This window comes from Lipotes vexillifer, unplaced genomic scaffold (genome assembly GCF_000442215.2).
Source record: "Lipotes vexillifer unplaced genomic scaffold, Lipotes_vexillifer_v1.1 scaffold395, whole genome shotgun sequence".
Classification (NCBI taxonomy): domain Eukaryota; kingdom Metazoa; phylum Chordata; class Mammalia; order Artiodactyla; family Lipotidae; genus Lipotes; species Lipotes vexillifer.
The window spans coordinates 7585120-7593267 of NW_006797390.1; the positions used below are offsets into that span (position 1 = coordinate 7585120).

An 8148-nucleotide genomic window follows, 5' to 3' on the forward strand; every position below is an offset into this window, starting at 1 on the left:
GGACTGGGGCACGAACCCGTGTCCCCTGCATCGGCAGGTGGACTCTCAACCACTGAGCCACCAGGGAAGCCCCCACAAAGTTGTATTTTTAATGCCTCCTGCAAATACATACGAAAGATGTAAGGTGGTTTCAAATAAACACTGTCAACTAGAACAAAAGCATTAAAAAAATCAGGAGTGTTGTCAAAACAGCCTCACCTGCACCCCAAATAGTGTGAGGTCATCTTAGGCCCTCCAGCCCCAGTTAAACTGTTAGATATAATTCCAGGTGACAGAAGTAATCCCAGGTGACGCCAGTAGAAGGGCTACTCAGATTTCCAGCAGTGCCCTGTTGTGTGGTGTGTTATGTAGTAAAAGGGAACTCCGCGGCGGCGGCGGCGGCGGCGGCGGCGGCGGCGGCGGCGGCGGCGGCGTTGGCGGCGGCGTTGGCGGCGGCGACGGCGCCCGGGCAGCAGCGGCAGCGGCACCGGCAGCCCTGAGCAGGGTGAGACGGCCGCGGTGGCGGCAGCTCGGGATCGGGCGGCGCCTGGAGCTTCCCGCCCGTTGCTGGCGCTAGGCCCCTCGGCTCTCCTCCGCCCGCTCCTCCTCACGGCCCTGGCTGGGTCCCGGCAGCGCGCCCCCGGGGAGGGCGGAGCCGTAGGTGAGGCGCAGGGACCCTTCCCCCTCCGCACCCTGCGGGGGGGATGGGACGTCCGGGTGGGCGGCCCCACCCAGCCCACCGACGAGCTCGGGGGCGGTGGCGGCGGCGGCTGCGGGCGCCTGGCTTCTGAGGCGTGGTGTTGCGCGCGAGGTGGGGAGGTGTACGCCTCGCGGAGCCCCGGGAGGCTGGGGTGCGGTCGGCTGGGTCTGGGATTTGGGTATTGATGTACAGCGTTGAAAGAGACGAGGATTCTGGTTTTTTTCCTGCTATGAAGTGGTCAGGTAGGAGATGGAGGCTTGGCTTCCAAGAGGAAGATGAGCTGTGGATGTTGCCTTTGAGGCAGTTCGAGAAGCTATTGCACTAGGTCTCACATCTCTACTTTAGGATTTGGGGTCTTTTTTTCCTCCAGGCGGAGCGGGTGGGGCGTCGAAGGGCGGGGAGAATCCCTCTGCTTTTGGCTCGGGATGTCAGCGTGGATGGGTTTGGAGTTCTGCACCGTTCAGGAAGAGCGAGATCTTGGGTTAGACAACTTCCTTCTGGCAGCAACATTGGGGAATAGGTCCCAGAGCACTTAGTTCCTTAAAGGCGTTGTTTTCTAGTCTTTCTTCTGTGCCTGAACGATCTCTGTGCCACCTCGTTTTCAGAGCTCTATCCTGGCCCCTTAAGAGAGGGCCTGAGGATCAGGTGGTTGCTTTGGAAGACACGTTTCTGAGGAGTAGTCGCACGTGGTTCTGGTTGACTGCTTTGGATGGATACTATGAACAGTTTGAATAGTTCTGTTGGCGCTAATTATGCGAAACATGCTTAAATGTTTTGAAGCACAACTGTCTTTTACAACTCATGTTTTAGTAAACCTTGACAGCTATTTTGTGTTTAATTGTTGTAAAGTTACACTTAATTAACACTTAATTATTGGAGATTTCTAAAATTTCTCAGTTGCACATGTCTTTATTAGACACTTTAAAAGTGAAGTGGAATAATTTTTTTTTTTTGGTAGGTCCCTCAATTTCTCAGAAACGTTCTTGGAGCCAGGTGCTTTTAAAATGCTCTTTAGTAACATTTTGGGGGCATGTGTCTGTCATTGTATAGGGAGATGTTACTAAGAGTAAACAGTGTTCAACGTTCTTCACTTCAGTGTTTCACAACCTAGCACATTGAATCAGAATCTTCTTTTCTGGATTCCTGCTCCCTATTAGATTACAGTATTCACTGGCCTTACCTATCAGTTAATATCATTTAAGCTGTTTCTTCCTCGGAAAACAGGCCCTGAGATTGACATTTGTTATGTAATGGATGGAAGTAGGCATGACTCTCAGTAATTCATTTATGGAGGAAGGGAAACCGTCATGAAATGGAGTTTAAGCAGTGACTTTCCAAAGGCTTGCTCAATTTATTTGGGAACATAGCCAGGGAAGTGCTTTCCCATAACCTGAGAGAGAAATATACAGAGTGAGTGTCAGTAGGTGCCTTTTTTAACATGCCTACTTAATGAGCAGATTATTCTAGCAAATATTTCTGCTTGACGAAACTTGTAGGAAACAGATGATATAATAGCTATTAAGTGAGAAAGGGTGTGGTCCAATTTGTAATTATAAACTAAAGATTTAATTGTATTCCGACAGGTCAAATTATAAGTTGGTACAATAATAGTTTTGATATTGGACTAGTCACTTAGAAGGAAAGATTAAAATTCACATATCTGGTTTTGGCTTATAAATTATACTTTGATTTAATGGGGTACACATGGGGACAAATGTGAACTAAAATAGCGGTGAAACTTTGTACAGTGCTTAAATGACATTTCCATGGCTGACAGTGGGATGTGATTCTTCTCCTTGTTGGAATGCAATCATATGATTTGGGGAAAATGTAGGGTAGAAGTGTTCTATTTCTCTTTAGAATTTCTTAAGGCTGAGAAAACTGGTATGTTTTATTTTTCAAGAAATGTGGCTTGCTAGTCATTACTGCAATATCTTAGTTAAGTCTACTGGGGTGTCCCCCCCTTTTTTTTAATTACTAAAGTCAGGTAAGTATGTCATTGTGTTAATTCAACGTTAGTACTAGAAACAAAAGTGAAAATTCCCATAGCAACAGCTGCGCTTTTTCTATGCTACGTTTACGCTTTCAGAAGTAGTCTAAGATCTGTTAAATGTGCGTTTCGCACATACTGTGTAAAACACATTGATGGAGGAAGAGCAGGGAATGAAGTATTTTGGCTAATCCAGTAATAAACAATTTTAATAAACAATTTTCAGATAAATATAATGTAATAAAGTAAATTAAGCATAAAGGTTATGTGGAATATAGTTTACTTCTATGGCTTTTCAAAATGTGAGCCTGGAGGTGCTGATTCATTCATTTATTCATTCAACAGTTATTTATTGAGTATGGTTCTGGGTACTTTTTTTAGCCTTTGGGAATACAGTAGTGAACAAAGCTGACAGAAATTCCCACCTTCATGGAACTTATCTTCTGGACACCTTCTTGGGAAATGAAGAGGAATTCAGCCAAGGAGATTAATAAGAGGTTATTGAGGTAGGAGGAAAACCAGGAGAGTGTGATGTACTAGAAATGAAGGAAAGGAAGTTTTCAAGCAGGAGGGAATGTTCAACTGTGTTATTGTTTAAAGATGTGTCAGACTGTTGGGTAAGAAAGAATTCTGCCTGATTATAATGTCTAATAACAGAGAAATGACTAAATGCTTTTTAGTGTGAGATGAGACAAATGTAAGAATCTTTCAGTTTTTTACTTCCTTCGACTGATTTTTAAAAACATATATATTTCATTCTTTATTCTTTTCAGAACAAAATATGCAACCTGGGAGTTTATACTTGTACTAAGGAGAGGTATGACCCTGTTGTTACTAATTATATGTACACTTATTTTTTTAATACATGTATCAAATCAGAAGTTATAAAAGTATACAGGGAAAAAAATAAGTCTCTTCTGTCCCATCCAGTTACTCCTGAAGGCAGACACTGTTTCCAGTTTCTTGTTTTTCCTAACCAGTGAAATTTTGTGCAATAACACGGCATTTAGCTATTTTAAAATTGCATAAATATCACAAGTATTTTTATCCCCTATGTATTTTTTTTCGCAGGCTTAGTATTTGTTTTTATAATTTAAGTCTAGCTACCTGCAGACCTTTTTTTTTTTTAAATAACAGCTTTATTGAGAGACAATCCACATACCATACGATTCACCCATTAAAGTGTACAATTAAATTCTTTTGGTACATTCATCACCACGATCAATTTTAGAACATTTTCATCCTCCCAGAAAGAAGCCCCAAACTCATTAGCAGTCATTCCCCTGACCTTTGGTTTTAAAGCTCTCTTTTTTTAAAAAAAAATAATTAATTAATTTATTTTTGGCTGCGTTGGGTCTTCGTTGCTGCGCGTGGGCTTTCTCTAGTTGCGGCGAGTGGGGGCTAGTCTTTGCTGCCGTGTGTGGGCTCTAGGTGTGCAGGCTGAGCAGTTGTGGCTCGTGGGCTCTAGAGCGCAGGCTCAGTAGTTGTGGCGCACGGGCTTAGTTGCTCCGTGGCATGCGGGGTCTTCCCAGACCAGGGCTTGAACCCGTGTCTCCTGCATTGGCAGGTGGATTCTTAACCACTGCACCACCAGGGAGGCTCCGACCTTTGGTTTTTAAGTTAAGTATTGTTTTGCATATTATGTGGGGAAAACGTTTGTGAATTACTTTGTTTCCAGTTAAATGGTAGTGAAGCCATTTAGTGTTACTTTTAATATTCTCTGATTGAATAGAAGCATAGGTTTGTGTAAAAGTCAAATTAGTTAGTGGTTTATTTAGTTGCATGAATGGGCTCATAGGATGGATTGTAGGAAGATCTGAGATGAGATCTTAAGGATAAGTAGTATTTGGCCAGATGAAAAGGATGCAAGCAGAGGGAACAGCATGTGCAGGACCCAAAGGCAAGAAAGCTGTAGGGCAGGTAGAGTGATCTGAAGATAGTTTGGTCTGGCTGGAATGTTGAGTGCTAATGTGAGGTGTGGGCATCATTTCTTTCTGTGAAAAAGTGTGTTGTCTTAAAAAGGCAAAATAATTACATGATTAATTTGCTTAAACTGTTTGTGGATTGCTGTCACTTCCTAGCTATATAACTTTGGATGAGAAACTTTATTGTCTAAAACTCAGTTAAACTCTCGTTAGATGAGAATAATAGTCCTATCTGATGTGATTATTGTGAAGAATAAATGAGCTAATGCTCATAAAGCTTTTAATAAAATGCTTGGAATACAGTAAGTACTCAATAAAAATCAGCTGCCCTGATGATGACATTGTGGTGGTGGTGGTGGTGATTTTGATCATGGTGACTTTGATGATGCTGATAATGATCCTGAAGTATGGAATTCCTTAGGATAGCACCCCAGAGAGTGCTCAGGAGACTGGAAAATGATCTGTCATTTTAACTTTTTCTGGGGAAGAAGGAAGTGAATACCAAAAACTTTAGACCAGCACTGTTTAATAGAACTTTGTGTGATGATAGAAATGTTCTATCCTTGACCATAAAATACAGTAGCCACTAGTTACATGTGCTTTTTGAACCCTTGAAATGTGGCCAGTGTGGCTGAGAAACTGTATTGTTAATTTTATTGCAATTAATTTAAATAGCCACTGTGACTAGTGGCTACTGTTTAGGTCAGCACAGTTACACACTTACAGATTGAGGAATCTAATTGAATTATGGCAATATTTTAGAACAGATTATTTAAAAAGTTAAAAAGTAGTTTTAGAAGCCTTGTAAGGGGAAAGGTGACTGCTGGGATACAGCATGGATTCACTAGGTTACATCAGACAATAATTCTAGTTTTTGGGAACTGACATGGTTCCCAGACTGATAAATAAAGGAAATGTAGTACTTGTAATGTGTCTAGACTTCAGTTAGATCTTCTTATGCTGTCTTTGTGGAAAATATGAAAAATTATGTCCTAGATTTCATGAGAACAGGGACTGTCATTTGTTCTCTACTAAGCAAATAACAGATACTTACTAAATATTTGGTGACTGAATGGAGAATGGTACAATTAAGTGAAGTCACAAGTAGTTGTAAATGGCTAGACGCAGAGAATGGAGATCTGCTTACTGCAGAAAATGGGTTAGGGCAGGGGTCCCCAACCCCTGGGCTGCACGGCAGGAGGAGGTGAGAGGCGAGCGAGCGAGTGTAATCTGCCGTTCCGCACCGCTTGCATCACCGCCTGAACCATCCACCAGCCCCCCGACCCCCACCCCGGCCGTGGGAGAATTGTCTTCCATGAAACCAGTCCCTGGTGCCAAAAAGGTTGGGGACCTCTGGGTTAGAGGAACTGGTGTTAGCTGCCTCATCCAGGTTTATAGTATTGGAAAGATCCAGGAGTGGTGGCGTAGAAGATAGTGGCGATGTAAACTAGCTGCCAGCATATCCTCGCTGAGTGTGGAGGGTGTCCAGGTCATCACTAGCTGATAGTGAAGAGGTGGAGGTAGAAGACTGTGTTACTGAGTAGCATGAAAATGAGTAACAAGGATTTTATATGAGGGTTCAGGAATAGTGGTCTGGAGGTGGCAGTGGAAGAAAGAAGGGTACCTGCCTCGTCTCCCAATATTGGGTGTGCCATGTGAGAGACTTCCTAGCCTCCACTTGAGAGGGCTGCATGGGAAGAGGCATCCTGGGTAAGCCAGCTATCAGTGATGGGAGAGAGGTACTGAGAACTTTTAGAGGAGTTTCTTAGTAATGGAATGAAGTTCCTTGAGAGTGTATTTCCCCACCCAACTGGCTTCTTTTTTTTTTTTTTAATATATATTTACTTATTTGGCTTTGCCAGGTCTTAGTTGCGGCATGCGGGATCTAGTTTCCCGACCAGGGATCAAACTGGGACCCCCTGCATTGGGAGCACGGAGTCTTAACCACTGGACCACCAGGGAAGTCCCCCAACTGGCTTGTTTTTATCATCACTTAAACTTTAAGAAAAGTCTCTCATTTTTGACAACAGAATCTTCTCCAACTTCATACTTTCTTTGCCTTTTGCTTTAAGTTGCTTTGCTCTTTGCTTTACAGCCAGAATTTGTTGAGAGAGTTGTCTACGTTTGCTTTATGTTTCCATTTCTTCACCTGTAGTTTTCTTCTCAATCTATTTGTCTTGTTTCTGCTGCCACAATTTCACTGAAATGTTTGCTGGGATTACTAATGGCTTTCTTTAAATACACAGGCTATTTTTCTATCCATTTATTTAACCTCTTAGAATCTGTACTAGTTGTCTATTGCTGTGTAACAAATTACCCCCAAACTTAACAACAAACATTTATTGTTTCACAGTTTCTTTGGCAGGCATCTGGGTTTGGTGTGTGAGATTCAGGGTCACTCATAAGGCTGCAATCAGATGTTGACAAGGACTGGTCATCTCAAAGCTCAGCTGGGGGATGGTCTGAGTCCAGCTCAGTCATGTGGCTCGTGGCAGGCCTGAGGTCCTTGCTGGCTGTTTGATGGAGAAATCAGTCTCTTTGCCATTTGGGTTTCTGCATAGGATTACTCACAACATGGGTCGAGCCCTATATCAAGGAGATTGAGGAGGGGAGTTACTAGCCAGTCCTTTTGTGACCTAACCTCAGAAGTGACACTCTGTCACTTTTGCTGTATCCTGTTCATCTGAAGGGGGTCACTAGGTCCAGCACAGGCAAGAGAGGATTCCACAAGAGCATGGATACTCAGAGGTAGACATCATTCAGAGCCTTTTTTAGGATTGCCCACTACAGCTGTGTTTGACACAGTAGATTTCTCCTTGCTTTGTAAAACTCTCATTTCTTTTGGGATCTTTAGATTATGCTTCTGTTCTCCTTCCTGGTTCTCTGGGCTCTCTTTCCAGTCACCTTTGTTGAATCTTTTTCTACCATTCATTAAATGTTTGAATTTCTCTGGCTCATCTCATTTTCTTTCTTCTTTTTTTTTTTTTGTACAAACCTTTTATTTTTATTTTTTTAACATCTTTATTGGAGTATAATTGCTTTACAATGGTGTGTTAGTTGCTGCTTTATAACAAAGTGAATCAGCTATACATATACATATATACCCATATCCCCTCCTTCTTGCATCTCCCTCCCACCCTCCCTATCCCACCCCTCTAGGTGGTCACAAAGCACCAAGCTGATGTCCCTGTGCTATGCAGCTGCTTCCCACTAGCCATCTATTTTACATTTGGTAGTGTGTATATGTCCACGCCTCTCTCTCACTTCGTCCCAGCTTACTCTTCTCTCTCCCCGTGTCCTCAAGTCCATTCTCTACGTCTGTCTTTATTCCTGTCCTGTATCTAGGTTCTTCAGCACCTTTATTTTTTTAAGATTCCATATATATGTGTTAGCATACTGTATTTATTTTTCTCTTTCTGATTTGACTTCACTCTGTATGATAGTCTCTAGGTCCATCCACCTCACTACAAATAACTCAATTTCGTTTCTTTTTATGACTGAGTAATATATTCCATTGTATATATGTGCCACACCTTCTTTATCCATTCATCTGT

The 8148-nt window shown here is 42.6% G+C and overlaps 1 protein-coding gene across 3 annotated transcripts in view; it reads left to right on the plus strand.

Moving 5' to 3' along the window:
* The first annotated feature begins 392 nt into the window (after nucleotides 1-392).
* ERC1 (ELKS/RAB6-interacting/CAST family member 1) overlaps nucleotides 393-8148 on the plus strand; it is a 393512-nt gene continuing 385756 nt past the window's right edge. The window contains exon 1 of one of the 3 annotated variants that reach the window (XM_007469475.1): nucleotides 393-484. The gene's annotated coding sequence lies outside the window, so the exon portion shown is untranslated. Of the gene's footprint in view, nucleotides 641-8148 lie in introns of all 3 variants that reach the window. The other 2 variants (XM_007469478.1, XM_007469476.1) reach the window with 2 other exon arrangements.